The 17500-nt window shown below is 47.5% G+C and overlaps 1 protein-coding gene across 1 annotated transcript in view; it reads left to right on the top strand.

Annotated features, from left to right (window-relative positions):
• Positions 1 to 11784: 11784 nt before the first annotated feature.
• GNG2 (G protein subunit gamma 2) overlaps positions 11785 to 17500 on the top strand; it is an 86795-nt gene continuing 81079 nt past the window's right edge. The window contains exon 1 of the mRNA XM_075329636.1: positions 11785 to 11852. The gene's annotated coding sequence lies outside the window, so the exon portion shown is untranslated. The remainder of the gene's footprint in view (positions 11853 to 17500) is intronic.

The following is a 17500-nucleotide window of genomic DNA, read 5'->3' as shown; positions in this document are numbered from 1 at the left end:
TTTTCTTACCATTATGGCTATACGTTTTATATATATATATATATATATATATATATATATATATATATATATATATATATATATATATATATATATATAATGTTATTATAACCTTTTATATACTGTGTAATTTTCGCCCCTTGATATGCGCAGTCATATCCTGCAGACCTTGTATACTCTCATCCCGTAGACTTTGCATAGTCCCGTCCCGCAGACCTTGCGTAGTCTCATCCCGTAGACTTTGCATAGTCCCGTCCCGCAGACCTTGCGTAGTCCCGTCCCGCAGACCTTGCGTAGTCCCGTCCCGCAGACCTTGCGTAGTCCCGTCCCGCAGACCTTGCGTAGTCCCGTCCCGCAGACCTTGCGTAGTCCCGTCCCGCAGACCTTGCGTAGTCCCGTCCCGCAGACCTTACGTAGTCCCGTCCCGCAGACCTTGCGTAGTCCCGTCCCGCAGACCTTGCGTAGTCCCGTCCCGCAGGCCTTGCGTAGTACCGTCCCGCAGACGTTGCATAGTCCCGTCCCGCAGACCTTGCGTAGTCCCGTCCTGCAGACCTTGCAGACCTTGCGTAGTCTCATCCCGCAGACCTTGCGTAGTCTCGTCCCTCAGACCTTGCGTAGTCTCGTCCCGCAGACCTTGCGTAGTCCCGTCCCGTAGACCTTGCATAGTCTCGTCCCGCAGACCTTGCGTAGTCCCGTCCCGCAGACCTTGCGTAGTCCCGTCCCGCAGACCTTGCGTAGTCCCGTCCCGCAGACCTTGCGTAGTCCCATCCCGCAGACCTTGCGTAGTCCCGTCCCGCAGACCTTGCGTAGTCTCGGCCCGCAGACCTTGCGTAGTCTCGGCCCGCAGACCTTGCGTAGTCCCGTCCCGCAGACCTTGCGTAGTCCCGTCCCGCAGACCTTGCGTAGTCCCGTCCCGCAGACCTTGCGTAGTCTCGGCCCGCAGACCTTGCGTAGTCCCGTCCCGCAGACCTTGCGTAGTCCCGTCCCGCAGACCTTGCGTAGTCTCGGCCCGCAGACCTTGCGTAGTCCCGTCCCGCAGACCTTGCGTAGTTCCGTCCCGCAGACCTTGCGTAGTCCCGTCCCGCAGACCTTGCGTAGTCCGGGCCCGCAGACCTTGCGTAGTCCGGGCCCGCAGACCTTGCGTAGTCCGGGCCCGCAGACCTTGCGTAGTCCGGGCCCGCAGACCTTGCGTAGTCCGGGCCCGCAGACCTTGCGTAGTCCGGGCCCGCAGACCTTGCGTAGTCCGGGCCCGCAGACCTTGCGTAGTCCGGGCCCGCAGACCTTGCGTAGTCTCGGCCCGCAGACCTTGGGTAGTCCCGTCCCGCAGACCTTGCGTAGTCCCGTCCCGCAGACCTTGCGTAGTCCCGTCCCGCAGACCTTGCGTAGTCCCGTCCCGCAGACCTTGCGTAGTCCCGTCCCGCAGACCTTGCGTAGTCCCGTCCCGCAGACCTTGCGTAGTCCCGTCCCGCAGACCTTGCGTAGTCTCGGCCCGCAGACCTTGCGTAGTCTCGGCCCGCAGACCTTGCGTAGTCTCGGCCCGCAGACCTTGCGTAGTCTCGGCCCGCAGACCTTGCGTAGTTTCATCTTGCAGACAGACGGCCTCTTACCTGAATCTTTCTGCCAGGTCTTCAATGTTTCATTAGTAACAGAGGACGACTGCAGAATCAGACTACACTGGGCTTGTTTGTGGTCTGTTACCATAGAAACCTATAGATCTGCATGAGAGCTGTGAACAAGAAGAGTATTTGAAAAGTTGATTTATATATTTGTTCTAAGGGCATAAAAAATGCTTGTGAACTGTTCCTATATTAGGACACCCCTATTTTGCGCAGCAGCTCTGCGGAGAGCAGATCTTCTGCACCTCACTCCATCCTCATGCATGATATTTAAAGGGACCTGTCACTTTTAAATTTTGCTTTAGTTATAAATACTGCCATGCGTCGAGGTGCAGCAGCGGGAGGCGTTTTTTAAGTGTTAGCTGCCATTGTCGTACTCAGCTGTGCGTGCCGGTATCACCACAAGGAATGGGGGGAATGGAGGGACTGTGAACAGTTGCCATTGTTCCGGGAGATGCCCTGAAGTCAGCGCCGCCCCCGCAGCTGCTGTTGACGACTTTTGTGACACGTTATATATTTGACAGTTACATAGAAGAGCACAATGGCTGCGTACGCTCATCATATAGCCGTCAGCTCCTCAGTGAGATATATTATCATATGTAAAAAAAAAGTCCGAAGTTATTAAAACAACATGGCTGATAGACTCCAAACACAGCTCCTCCTGGCCACGCTTTTATGTCTGGTACTGCAGCTGATCTCCATTAAAGTGAATAGAGCTGAGCTGCAATACCACATACAACCTCTGGACAGGGGTGGCGCTGTTTTTCAATTAATGGCAGATTTTATAAAGTCATTTTAAAGGTATTGACTGGCATTTCTCCCATCATTTTTACATTGCTGGGAAAGCATTCAGAGGGGCGAGGAGCTCCAGCAGTGGCTTATTCCCCCGAAAGCAAAAGGAAAGGCTGTTAAAATTGCAACTCTTCTATTGAGGGAGTCAGGAGGCCCCTATACGTATACTGGTGTCCAACGGATCCACATAGGAAGACCACCTGGTAGTTCAGGGGTCTCTGCAGATTTTGCATTGGGGCTGACGCTACAAGTCTGAGAAAGTCCTACTAACACGACTCCATTCTGTGCAGAATTAGGGTATGTGCCCACGTTGCGTTTTTTCATGCTTTTCAGCAGCGTTTTCAACTGCACCTTTTTAATGCCAAAATGCATACGTTTTGATTTTCCAGCAAAGTCTATGAGAAATCGGGATTTCTTGTGCCCACTATGCTGTTCTAAGCGCTGCGTGAAATTTGCATATTTTTGGGCAAAAACTCTGCTTTTAAAGAAGCAACATGTCAATTGTTTTTGCCATTTTGGCTGTGTTTCCCATCCATTCACTTTAATGCAAAACTGCAGCGTTTCTAAAAGCACCGGAAAAGCACTAAAAACTCATGAAAACAGCAAGGTGCGCACAGGCTACTTTCTTTGCGTTTTACATGCATTTTTAAAGCCAAAAGCATTGCCCTTTCTGCCAGAGGATGCTTTTTGAACTGCAACTACCTCGACTACCTCGACGCAACGTGGGCACATAACCTTAGATCTAGAAACAAGATGAACAATTTATGTCAAAATATACAAAAAACCCCTATAAATAAATATATAGAATGCAGGAAATCTGAGTGTGGAGCCCAGTTATTACACAACCACAGTTTTCACCCAATTAATTGGCATTATACATGGCCCATCTTTAAGGCTATCTGCGCACGCATTTGGTTAGAGAAATTTCTGCACCAAATCTGCATCTCTTGGCAGGAAAAACTAGGGTTTTTTACCTCTTTCAGTATGCTTTTGATGCATTTTTGCCTCGTTTACAATGCACTTTTGATGTGTTTTTGCCTGGTTTACGGTGCGCTTTTGATGCGCTCTTGGTACGTTTTTGCCTCTTTCGGTATGCTTTTGATGCATTTTTGCCTCGTTTACAGTGCACTTTGATGTGTTTTTGCCTGGTTTACGGTGCGCTTTTGATGCGCTCTTGGTACGTTTTTGCCTCGTTTTCACTGTGCTTTGATGTGTTTTTGCCTCGCTTTTGATGCCTTTTTGCTTCCTTTTCGGTTTACTTTTGATGTGTATTTGCCTCATTTTCGGTGAACTTTGATGCGTTTTTCATGCAAGCTAGGGTGAAAAAAACGTTTAAAAAAACGCTGAAACAATTGACATGCTGCAGATTTATTTCTGAAACTGCAAGGGAGAAAAAGCTTTGCTGGCATAAGGAGTTCCTTGCAGTTTTGTGACAGCACTGCACTAAAAATGCATACAAAAACATGATAAAAACGCACTGTGTGCACACAGTCTAAGCTTATCTGTGTATGTGTGATGCCCTGGACCAGGCAGGTAGTCACAGATAGAGCCCTGCATTACACCAGTCCCTTAACAAGGTGTCATCAGCCAACCATTAAAACATAGTCACCCCCCTCAGGGCTTGATGGAAACACCAGGGGGCGGAGCCAGATTGTTGGCCACACCCACCGAGGAGTTCAGAGAGCCTGAGGCGGGAAAAGTAGTCAGTAAAGTTCAGTTTGAGAGTTCAGTGGAGGAGGTCATGCCTGTGTGACAGGCCTGCAGCAGACTGACAGGTGCCAGGGTAGGAGCCCGGGCACCTTTGGCTAGGAGGCATACGGAGGCATCTGCCTGCAGGAGCTGGGAAGACTGCTCGGTGGAACCGTGGTGGACCAGGACAGGGTATTGGCCCACCGGTACCGACCCGGGGAATCGACTCGGAAACCAGAGCACAAAGGGGGGTACTCAGACCCTGAAGCTAGGTCTAGAAGCTACTGGGGGCTAGCTAATTCACTGATTGCGGCCAGGACTATAGATCCTGTCCCACCCAAAGTCCCTATATGGAGATAAGGTATGCACACCAGTGACTATGCAAGGGGAATACATGTAACAGCAGAAACTGCTGTGTGAATACTGACATGAAAAATCCAATAGCTATATGTGAGAATGAAATGTGAAAAAAGGAATCTGCATTACTGCCATGAACATATGAACAAAGAGAAATTTAGCTACTGAATTGATCAATGCAATAGAGCCCCAACACTACGCCAAAGTATTTCTCAACGTTGGGGTCCCTAGCTTGTGTGTCCTCTCATGCAGTTAAAAAACTTACCGTGTATGGGAAGCTGAGACCCAGGCTATATATACGTATCATGTGTATTGGCAATAGGTGTGAGTGGGGTGGGTTCACAAACGAAAAACTACCCAAAGTCCCGACTGAAGACAACAGCTCAACAAAGGGGATAGAAAGTCACCGCCACGGCAGAGAGATCCCACGGGCCAGCATCTGCGGACAAAGGGCTCTTCCGACATCTACAAGCCGGGGAGCGGACTCCTGACGCTGCAGGCGCAGGTAGTCCACCATCACACAAACAGGTGCAGGAGAAAGGCAGAGACCACCAACCGGGTGGGGGACCAGACTGCAGCCGGCTGCGGGCACCGACCACCATCACCTTGGTTTACCAGAGATTTGTGTGTGTTTCTAATCGTGACTACACCAGTGCCCTCCAGCCGCCCGTCTCCCTGCACCTCCAAACACCCCCAACGGGTCCCGGGGCCACCATCCCTGCCCACGGAGGGGTTAACAACTCTCTGCATAACATCTCCCCCGGGTGCCCCATAACTGCAGCAGTGGTGTCCACCTTCACCACATCCCGTGGGTGTCGTCACGAACTTGACCACAGCTCCGGTCGTACACCTTCGTCCCCTAAACTGCCAGCCCCCTTTCAGATCGGAGTGACCACAGGACCCCCGGGTCCGGAGATGCTCGAGCCACCCACCAGCAAGCCCGGATCCAAGCGGCTCAGCCGCAGCCGAGCACGGGGCGGCACATATGTTCTGCACCAAATCTGCATCTTCTCGCAGAAAAACGCACCAAAACGCATTGTGTTAGTGCAATTTTTGCAATCATTTTTCAAAATTACATCAATGGGTGGAGGGGATGAAAAAGGCTCAGAGAATTGATATGCTGTAAATTATTTTCTGCACCAAATCTGTAAGTAAAAAATAAGCATGTGCGTGCAACACTTCAGGATTCTCGTGGACTTTGCTAGCAAAAGGATAGGCATGCAGTTTTGAGGCAAAACTGCACTAATAAAAACGCATAAAAAAGTGATAGGCTGTGTGCACAGTGCGTTTCTAACACTGCAAACATTACATTTAGACAATAAATCTCTGCTGCATGAGATTTGGTCCCCCGAATTTAGACTCTATAGAAATAAAGGAGAAAATGAGTGTCTGTGTGTTGAATGCAAAACCACAGTTTTTGCCCAAAGTGTCTTAAAGAATTAAAGCCATGGTGTGCAAAGAGTTGCTCTTAAAGAGGCAGCAACCATATAGTATCGAAGGTGGGGCAACCTGAGAAGTCTCTCTAAAGTCTGTAATGATAACAATGGCTGTGAACAACCAGTACAGAAGTAATTGTGGCCTCATTTATGAGAATTTCCTCCCAGTAAGATTGTTCTGGTTGCCTATAGCCACTGCAGAAGTGACTGGGGCCTCATTTATGTAGATTGCCTCAACATAAGATCATTCTGGTCACTTAGGCTGCTTTCACACCTCATGGTTTTAGCAAAGCCGGCCAATGCGGCTCTAAAACCTATGCAACGGATGCGGCGACAAAATCGCATCCTTTGCATAAGTTTTTTACATGCGGCCCGTCCGGTTTTTGCCGCTTGCAGCAGGCTACTGAGCATGCGCAGTGGAAAAAACCGCATGCGGCGGCCGGATGCGGTGTTTGCCACAGGACGCCGCATTCGACGTCCATAGGCATGCATTGCAAATCGTGCCGCATCGGCCGGATGTAGCGCGATGCGGTTTTCTTTGCCGGACAAACAAACGTGCCAGGCAACGTTCCATCCGGCCACCGCATCGGCTAAATCTGCCGCATGCGGCAAAAAACGGACGGAACGCAAGCCCATGCGGCACAATACGGCACTAATGTAAGTCTATGCAAAAAAAAACTGTTGCGGTTTTTCTGCAAATTGCCGGATTGTACCGCACAGGAAAAACCTAATGTGTGAAAGCAGCCTTATAGCTACCAGAGTGCAACTTTCAGCACTGAGGCAGCTGAGGTAATGTGAGAGCTGAGCTCTGATTGGTTGCTGCAGACAGACTCACTGAGGCAGTGTTCATCACAGGCAGCTGAGGTAAAGTAATAGCTGACCTCTGGTTGCTGTGGACAGTCTGAGGCAGTTTTCATCACTGAGGCAGCTGAGGTAAAGTGAAAGCTGACCTCTGGTTGCTGTGGACAGTCTGAGGCAGTGTTCATCACTGAGGCAGCTGACGTAAAGTGAAAGCTGAGCTCTGATTGGCTGCAGTGGACAGTCTGAGGCAGTTTTCATCACTGAGGCAGCTGAGGTAAAGTGAAAGCTGAGCTCTGATTGGCTGCAGTGGACAGTCTGAGGCAGTTTTCATCACTGAGGCAGCTGAGGTAAAGTGAAAGCTGAGCTCTGATTGGCTGCAGTGGACAGTCTGAGGCAGTTTTCATCACTGAGGCAGCTGAGGTAAAGTGAAAGCTGAGCTCTGATTGGCTGCAGTGGACAGTCTGAGGCAGTGTTCATCACTGAGGCAGCTGAGGTAATGTGAGAGCTGAGCTCTGATTGGCTGCTGTGAACAGTCTGAGGCAGTTTTCATCACTGAGGCAGCTGAGGTAAAGTGAAAGCTGAGCTCTGGTTGCTGTGGACAGGCTGACTGAGGCAGTGTTCATCACTGAGGCAGCTGAGGTAAAGTGAAAGCTGAGCTCTGATTGGTTGCTGTGGACAAGCTGACTGAGGCAGTGTTCATCACTGAGGCAGCTGAGGTAATGTGAGAGCTGAGCTCTGATTGGCTGTGGACAGTCTGAGGTAGTTTTCATCACTGAGACAGCTGAGGTAAAGTGAAAGCTGAGCTCTGATTTGTTGCTGTGGACAGTCTGAGGTAGTTTTCATCACTGAGGCAGCTGAGGTAATGTGAGAGCTGAGCTCTGATTGGCTGCTGTGGACAGTCTGAGGTAGTTTTCATCACTGAGGCAGCTGAGGTAATGTGAGAGCTGAGCTCTGATTGGCTGCTGTGGACAGTCTGAGGTAGTTTTCATCACTGAGGCAGCTGAGGTAATGTGAGAGCTGAGCTCTGATTGGCTGCTGTGGACAGTCTGAGGTAGTTTTCATCACTGAGGCAGCTGAGGTAATGTGAGAGCTGAGCTCTGATTTGTTGCTGTGGACAGTCTGAGGTAGTTTTCATCACTGAGGCAGCTGAGGTAATGTGAGAGCTGAGCTCTGATTGGCTGCTGTGGACAGTCTGAGGTAGTTTTCATCACTGAGGCAGCTGAGGTAATGTGAGAGCTGAGCTCTGATTTGTTGCTGTGGACAGTGAGGCAGATTTCATCGCTGAGATGTGAGAGCCTTTCAGGAGCCATTTTCTGCTTTATATCTATAGATTCCCCTATTATATCAGTGTGAGGTGATTACTGAGGGTCATAACACAGGGACGGTTTTCTAAAATGTTGCCCAAAAAGCGACCATCTATTGGGCAAGATAATCCAAAAACTAAAAAAGCAAAACCATGTCAAACAGCGGAGACAAGAAAACAACCCAAGTCCCGGCTTGAAAGGAAATAGTCAATTGTAACCCTCGGGCGATTTTCCGTTTTTTGTTATTTCCTTCTGTTCTTCCCAGAACCATAACTTTTTTTTATTTTTCCATCAATCTTGCCATATGCGGGGTGAGTTGTACTTTTGAAAGAAACCATTAGTTTTACCAAATAGTGTATTGGAAAAAAAAAATCTAAGTGTGGAAAAATTGCAAATAAAGAGTGCAATTGTACGATTGTTTTTTGATTTTATTTTTTTATTTACCATTTTCACTATTTTGAAAAACTAACCTGGCATTATGATTCCCCAGGTCGGTACGAGTTCATAGATATCAAACATGTATAGTCTTACTTTTATCTAAGGGGTGAAAACAATTTCAGGAATTTGTAAAAAAACCCAAACACTTCTGTCACCATTTTCTGAGATTCGTAGCGTTCTCATTTTTCGGGATCTGGCGCTCAGTGACTGTTTTATTTTTTGCGTCTTGAGCTGTCGTTGTAAATAACACCATTTTTGTTTAGATCCGATGTTTTGATCACCTGTTATTGCATTTTAATACAATGTTGCGGTGACCAAAGAAACATAATTTTGGTGTTTGGAATTTTTTTCTTGAGATACCATTTACTGATCAGATTAAATGGTTTTATTTTTTTGCTAGATCGGGCATTTCTGAATACGGCGATACCAAATGTGTGTATTATTTTTTTTGTCTCAATGGGGCAAAAGGGGGGTAATTTGAACTTTTAGGGTTTAATTTTTTAAAACTTTTTTTTTTTTTTTTTACTGATTTACCTAGTACACCTAGGGGACTTTTTGCCTCCACTATCTGATCGCTTGTGCTGATCAGAGCGATACTTCAGCTGAGAAATGCTGATCTCCTGTGAAGCGGTGCTCTACTGGCATTCACAGGAACCACATCATGGCAGTGACAGGCGGTTATCATGTGAGCCCACATTGCCATGACAACAGATTGGCGTCCCGTGATCGCGTTATGGGGCCAAAGATGGTGGCGGGGAACCGTACAATTCCCCGCCCCAGAGCGCGTTAGATTGCGCTGTCAGAGCTTGACAGCGTGATCTAAGAGGCTAACAGGCACGGGTGGATCTTTGATCCACCTGCGCCTATTAGCCGCACATGTCTGCTGACCTGATCATCAGATATATGCAGGGATGACCGCACAAGCCCATGGTAACCAGGGGAGGCGACCTAGGACGTAAATATAGGATTCCTTAGTGTTACATATCAGTATAGTAGAAATCCTGGGAGATTTCAAAATCAAATACAGCAGAATTGAAAATGCAGCTCTGGAGGGATAAAAATCCTTTTAGATTCTGTTTCTCCATATTTATAAAAAAAAATTAAACTATTTAAAAAAAGAAAAATCCTACATATTATATTAAGAATAATTCATGTGGCCTTTAAGAAATGTAGAGTTCACAGATTACAATGGATTTTGTTTATTAAATCTGTAGAGAAGAAAAATTGGAGCTGATGATTATGATAACCCAGCGGAGCATCGCCTAGCTCTGTGTGCTGCGCACTGCAGGTACGGGCAGCATTCAGTTGTTTGTTACGTGGCGCCATCTAGTGACCATTCAGGCGCACACACTGCTTATTGCTGTATTATGTATTATTATTTATTATTATTATTATTATTATAGCGCCATTTATTCCATGGCGATTTACATGTGAAAAGGGGTGTACATAATAGGGACAAGTACAATAACCATAATTAAAACAAGGAACAGTCAGGTACAGGAGGAAAGAGGACCCTGGCCGCGAGGGCTCACAGTCTACAGGGGTTGGGTGAGGATACAGTAGGTGAGGGTGTATGTGCTCACAAGGCGGCTTTTATTTAAAGGGAACCTGTCAGTAGATTAATGCAGCCTGAACCAGGTGCAGCATGAATCAGCCTGAAACGCTGCAGAGTTTTCAGAGGTATCAGGCGTTGAAAAGTCAGCCTGGGACTATGCAGCTTAAATCATTGGTCCAAGGCCGGACCCTGGTGGCTTTTCCTTGCTCCTCTTCCCTGGACTGACAGATCTCTTGGTATGCTGGTACATAAGGAGGAACCTACCAGTTTCGGTAAGTGGGAAGCAGCTGTGAGGGGCCAGCCCCGGACCACTCATTCCAGATGCGTAGCCAGCTTTGTAATTTCCATCTTAAAGGGAATTTATCATCAGGTTTTTGCAATTTAATTTGCGAGTTGCACAATGTATGGGCAGAGACCCTGATTCCAGGGATGTGTCATTTATTAAGCTGTGTGCTGTAGTTTCAATACAACCAATGGTTTATCAGCAGGGGATTATTACTACAGGACTAGCTGTCACAAGCAAGCCTGTCCACCTAATCTGTATAACCCCATCCCCATCACTGATGGTCACTTGCTGACAGTGTATACAGGATCATGGGTGTGGGTGTGGTTATACACAGCACAGTATTCAGAGCACTGCTACATCTACAGCATAATAAAAAGAGATTTTTATCAAAATGACAATAAGCAGTCCTATAAACAACACCTCGCTGCAATCAGACTCTCTCTGCCCCTACATCATGATGCGCTCAGATTCTCTAATACCCTCAATGCATTTGGTCTAAATGATGGGGTGCAGGTGCCAGGTTTAAAAGGCCAACCGCCAAGAAAGTGCGACTGCTGGCCTGAGAACTGTGGTCCCCGGAATTCGGCCCGGGGACTGCAGAACTGAACACCGCCCCTAACGACGGCAAGGGGGTATGTCCCCCAGGCTGTCCAGGGCCCCAACACTTAAATATATTATAATAATATTATATACTAAAGTCTGTACTATCTCCAAAACACAGAACAGGGAGTCAATCCTTCAATTATAGATTTTCTCTGTAATTTACACTCCTGGTATACAAACACTGATGTGAAATACTGACCACGTACCGTTGCTATTACTTTTGTAAATATGCGGCACATACCATTTGTTGTTAGATTCAATCTGCTGTACTAATTTATGTATCGAAATGCACACATAATAACAAAAGTCATAGTTCTGGGATCACAATCAATCCACCCCTTGAAGAAGCCTTCAGGCGAAACCCAGGGTCGGGCTAGAACTCGCTTGATGTCTCTCTTCTTATTTTATATTGCAAATGGATATCTGTTACCCAGATGGGCTGCATTATATTTGGTTTAGTTTTTGAGGTAATCTGTGCCGAATATTGGAAGTAAAGGAGGGATTGCGCGCCTGCCATGCCGAAGAGCTTGTTTTCTATCGACAGGAGCTCTGGAGGATATTGCACATGCTATAAAGATCGTGACTGTGGTATAGCGCAACCTACTACAGACTGAGCAATGCTCTGGTGGAAAGAAAAGTCATCATGGATGGGCGAGGAGTGTTTTCCCCTTTCATGTATGACTTTTTTTTTTTTAATCTGTTACCGTTTTTAAAAATGTTTATTTATAGCTGTTTAGAATTAACTGTTTTCATAAATTGTATTATATGCCTTTTGTGGCTGCCTTTTTATTTGTTGGCTTTTTTTTGCTTCTTACTTAGTACATTTTATTATAAACCTGCAAAAAGAAAAAAAAAAAAACAAAAAAAAAACAAGCTGTGACATTACTGTATTTCTCTTTACCACCAGATGGCAGTACAGTCAGCGTAGAAAGGTTTTCGAGCTCTGGACCTCGGATAACAGAGATGTGAAAAAAGGTAAATAATAATAATAAAGTTTATTTATATAGCGCCAACATATTCCGCAGCACTTTACAATCCGGTGGGGGGGGGGGGGTTGTATAGACAAAAACAAAATAGTACATAATTCAACAGCTACAGTAGGAATGAGGGCCCTGCTCGAAAGCTTACAATCTATGCGTAGTGATCAGTAATAATACTGGTATTATAAGACATGAGTGCACTATACAGGGAGATCATTACATACAGTACATAAAAGAGCTGACATGTTAAGGACGCTGATAATATCTACAGGAGACTTTTTTTGCGTTTAGCAGGAAAACGGAAAAGGGAGTTCCTAAAGGCCGCTTTACACGCTACGACATTGCTAGCGATGTCGAGCGCGAAAGCACCCGCCCCCATCGTACATGCGATATCATGTGATTGCTGCCGTAGCGAACATTATCGCTACGGCAGCGTCACACGCACTTACCTGCTCTGCAACGTCGCTGTGACCGGCGAACCACCTCCTTTCTAAGGGGGCGGTTCGTTTAGCGTCACAGCAGCATCACTGAACCGCCGCCCAATAGAAGCGGAGGGGCAGAGATAAGCGGGACATAACATGCCGCCCACCTCCTTCCTCCCTCATTGCGGGCGGCCGCAGGTAAGGTGAAGTTCCTCGTTCCTGCGGTGTCACACATAGCGATGTGTGCTGCCGCAGGAGTGACGAACTACTTGGTACACCGAGCAGCAGCGATATTTGAGAATGGACCCCCATGGCACCGATGAGCGATTTTGAACGTTTTTGTGAAGATTCAAAATCGCTCATAGGTGTTACACGCAAAGACATCGCTAAAGCGACCGGATGTGCGTCACAAATTCTGTGACCCCAACGAGATCGCTTGAGCAATGTCGCAGCGTGTAAAGCCCGCTTAATAACTGCAATGGAATCAGGTCTCCAATCACCCGATACACGACCAAAACACTTGTTCGTCAGGTGAAATGATTTTTAAAAATGATCGCCCTCTGCAGCACATATCCTGTGTAAGGCCGGAGTCACACTTGCGAGAGACTCGCATCACATCACCCGGCATGGCCACGCACTCTCCTGACAGGAGCGGATCGGCTGTATGTATTTCTATGCAGCTGAAACACTCCTGTCCGGAGAGTGTGCGGCCATGACGGGTGATGCGCTGCAAAACTCGCGCGAGTCTCTCGCAAGTGTGACTCTGGCCTAACCAGTATGTGCTGCCGAGAACAATAGCAGCCAATTCACACCCTGTCCTTCGCCCCAGCAGCTGGATATCGGCTTTTGGGCCAGATCCTGACCAATGACCCATTCTTGTCTCATGGCCAGTGCTTTGAGTTTATTACTACTTCTGTGTTTTATTTGTTGTTTTTTGTGGATTGACAGGTTCTCAGTGGGTTTGAGATCTGGAGAGGTTCTTGGCATTGATGGTAAATGTCAATGTTTTGTTAGCAGAGTCACTCGGTTATCATGTCTTTATGGTGCTACAGACTATGGGTGCCATGCTTACTCATTTTATCTGTCCTATCACATCCCAGCTGGGGCTATTTATGCTCTCCTGATGCTAGTCTTCTCTGCTAGCTATATTCCTATGTGGATTCTGCTAAGGATTTCCAGGCCTACTGCTAGGGATTGTTGCCTGTTAGACAGAGACTAGTGTGCTTTCTCATTTATTTTACTTACACCTTTCTTATGATTGCTGTTAGGGTTGTAAGAGTAATAGCTTGAATTTTCTCTTTCACCTTTCCCACTTGTGCTCATGTTTTATGTTTCCTCACCTTAGGCTCCTACTTATCTCTGCACGCTTTTTCTATCTTGGTTTGTAGTGCGTAGCGACCGCCCCTTTGGTCCCTCAGGAGGTATGAGGTGCAACTCGACGGCCTTTTAGGCAGACAGGTCCGAGTTGTGGATTTCTAGTTTTTGTGGCTAGGGATGTTCCATTCCAGCCTGTGCAGGAGCCATTATGGGCCGTGCAGTTACAGATACTAGTCTGTACAGGCACCAGTAGAATAGCGGTACTGCTGCATTCAGATAGGCTTTATTTCCCCTTTTACCTGTGTTAGAATATGTATGTACATAACACATAGGTTGAGAGCGATCACATGTGACCGTGGGTATTTCCCAACTTTAGCTGCATCTGTGTCTTAAAGTCACAGATACAGACGAATATAGCGGTGAAGCAGAGAGCCGACAAGTGGTTTCTCCACTGTTAAGTTGGAGTTAAGGGCCTGCCAGAACCTCAGAGTCGCGTGACAATCTTATACCACTTGACTTAGTGGTAAGTGATGAGGAGAAGGATACAGGCAAGATGTGCGAGTTGTGGCAGAGTTATGTTTGTATGCACTGTAGCAGAGTGGTTTATATGTGTATTAAAGCATAGTTGTGTGTGTGTGTGTGTGTGTGATACAGCAGAACTGTGTGTGTTGATATAGAAGAGCTGTGTGTGTTGATATAGCAGGGCTGTGTGTGTTGATATAGCAGGGCTGTGTGTTGATGTTGCAGAGCTGTGTGTGTTGATGTAGGCAAGCTTTGTGTCTTGATGTAATAGAGCTGTGAGTTTTTATGTAGCAAAGCTGTGCATGTTGGTGTATTAGAGCTGTATGTTGATATACCAGAGTTGTGTGTATTGATGTAACATTGCTATGTCTGTTTTAATGTCATAGAGCTGTGTATTTTGATGTAGCAGAGCTGTGTGTGTTGATGTAGTACACTTTGTGTTGTAGCAGAGCTGTAAGTGTTGATGTATCAGAGTTGTGTGTGTTGAGGTAGCAAAGCTGTGTGTGTTGATGTAGTACACTTTGATGTAGCAGAACTGTTAGTGTTGATGTAGCAGAGCTGTGTGTGTTGAGGTAGCAAAGCTGTGTGTGTTGATGTAGTACGCTTTGTGTTGTAGCAGAGCTGTAAGTGTTGATGTAGCAGAGCTGTGTGTTGAGGTAGCAAAGCTGTGTGTGTTGATGTAGTACACTTTGATGTAGCAGAACTGTAAGTGTTGATGTAGTAGAGCTGTGTGTGTTGAGGTAGCAAAGCTGTGTGTGTTGATGTAGTACGCTTTGTGTTGTAGCAGAGCTGTAAGTGTTGATGTAGCAGAGCTGTGTGTTGAGGTAGCAAAGCTGTGTGTGTTGATGTAGTACACTTTGTGTTGTAGCAGAACTGTAAGTGTTGATGTAGCAGAGCTGTGTGTGCTGAGGTAGCAGAGCTGTGTGTGTTGATGTATCAGAGTTGTGTGTGTTGAGGTAGCAAAGCTGTGTGTGTTGATGTAGTACACTTTGATGTAGCAGAACTGTAAGTGTTGATGTAGCAGAGCTGTGTGTGTTGAGGTAGCAAAGCTGTGTGTGTTGATGTAGTACGCTTTGTGTTGTAGCAGAGCTGTAAGTGTTGATGTAGCAGAGCTGTGTGTTGAGGTAGCAAAGCTGTGTGTGTTGATGTAGTACACTTTGTGTTGTAGCAGAACTGTAAGTGTTGATGTAGCAGAGCTGTGTGTGCTGAGGTAGCAGAGCTGTGTGTGCTGAGGTAGCAGAGCTGTGTGTGTTGATGTAGTACACTTTGTGTTGTAGCAGAACTGTAAGTATTGATGTAGCACAGCTGTGTGTTGATGTAGCAGAGCTGTGTGTTGATGTAGTACACTTTGTTGTAGCAGAACTGTAAGTATTGATGTAGCAGAGCTGTGTGTTGATGTAGCAGAGCTGTGTGTGTTGAGGTAGCAAAGCTGTGTGTGTTGATGTAGTACACTTTCTGTTGTAGTAGAGCTGTAAGTGTTGATGTAGCAGAGCTGTGTGTGTTGATGTAGCAGAACTATTTGTGTTGATGTGGCAGTGCTATGTGTGTTGATGTTTTAGAGCCGTTTGTGTGACGTGGCAGAGCTGGGGAACATTAAGGTCAGCTATCCAAGATTTTGGGTGCAATTATACATCACAATTGTCAAGATAAGATTGTTCTGAAAAATACAGTCATTCCTGATAATCGTGCAACGTAAACAGGTCGCACACCACTGGATAAATAAGCAAAACAAGTGTTTTTCAGGTGAAGTAGATAAGATTGCTTAAAAGTCATTGTTCTCTGCAGCACATTGCACTGTGTAAGTGTGACGCCCTGGACTAGCCATGTAGTCACAGATAGCGCCCCGCACAACACCAGTCCCCTAACAAGGTAACATCAGCCAAACCATAAACCCTAGTCACCTCCCTCAGTGCTTGATGGACACACCAGGGGGCGGAGCCAGGCGGTTGGCACGCCCACCGAGGAGTTCAGAGGGCCTGAGGCAGCAAACACACGTAGTTCAGAGATCAGTTTTGAGTGTTGAGCAGTGGAGGAGGTCAGGCCTGTAGTACAGGCCTGTGACAGACTGACAGGTGCCGGGTTGGATCCCGGGCACCCTTGGCTAGGAGGCATACGGAGGCCTCTGCCTGCAGGAGACGGGAAGATGGCTCGGTGGAACCGTGGTGGACAGGGTAGTGGCCCGCCGGTACCGACCCGGGGAACCGACTTGGAAACCGGAGCACACAGGGGGGAACTCAGACCCTGAAACGAGGTCCAGAATCCACTGGACTGAGTTAATTCACTGATTGCGGTCTGGACTATAGGTCCTTTCCCACCCAAGTCCTGACTGAAGACAACAGCCCACCGAGGGGGATAGAAAGCCACCGCACAGGCAGAGAGATCCTACGGGCCAGCGTCTGCGGTCAAACGGGCTCTCCCGACATATACAAAGCCGAGGAGCGGACTCCCGTCCCTGAAGCACAGGCAGTATACACATACACATACACTATACGGTGCAGGAGAAAGGCAAAGACCACCAAACCGGGTGGGGGACCAGACGCAGCCGGCTGCGGGCACCGACCACCATCAACTTTGTTTACCAGAGACTTGTGTGTGTCAATAACAGTGAGTACAACAGTGCCATCCGGCCGCGCACCGCCCTGCACCGCCCAGCTACTCTCCCCAACGGGTCCTGGGGCCATCATCCCTGCCCACGGAGGGGTTAACATCTTGCTGCATAACCATCTCCCCCGGGTACCCTGTAACCGCAGCGGTGGTGTCTACACCTTCACCACATCCCGTGGGTGGCGTCACAAACTCAACCACGGCTCCGGCCGTACACCTACCTACCACCCCCTAAGTAGCGCCAGCACCCTTTCAGAGCGAAGTGACCCCGGGTCCGGAGGCGCTCGAGTCACCCACCAATGAGCCCGGATCTGAGCGGCTCGGCTGCAGCAGAGCGCGGGGCGGTACATAACCAGTGTACGTTGATGTAGCAGAGCTGGGTGTGGGTGGGGAGTGTCCTGTACTGTAGAGGCTTCACACTATGTGCGGGGGAGTTGTAGGGGCATAATACTTTAAGTGAAAGGGACTGTGGCGGCCATGAAGGGGATATTGTGTGGGAACAAAACTAATGGCCTTTAGTAGGAGCAATATTTCTGTGTGGGTGCATATACAGAAATAGGTGAGGCTACTCGCGCCCGACTGTGTGCCCCTCTTTCTTGGCATGTGTGGTGGTATAATGGCGGCACTCACCTTTCTGTTACATAGAATCATTATTCCAGATTACATCTTGCGTTCAGACTACTGGAGCTAATCTGTGTGACTCCCACCACTGATTGGAAGCTTTCTGACTATGCACAGTGCACACAGAAAGCTACCAATCAGTGGTGTGGGCGGGGTC

This window comes from Anomaloglossus baeobatrachus, chromosome 12, assembly GCF_048569485.1.
Source record: "Anomaloglossus baeobatrachus isolate aAnoBae1 chromosome 12, aAnoBae1.hap1, whole genome shotgun sequence".
NCBI lineage: Eukaryota > Metazoa > Chordata > Amphibia > Anura > Aromobatidae > Anomaloglossus > Anomaloglossus baeobatrachus.
Note: the sequence above shows the minus strand (reverse complement) of the source record. Positions and strands in the feature narration are given on the sequence as shown.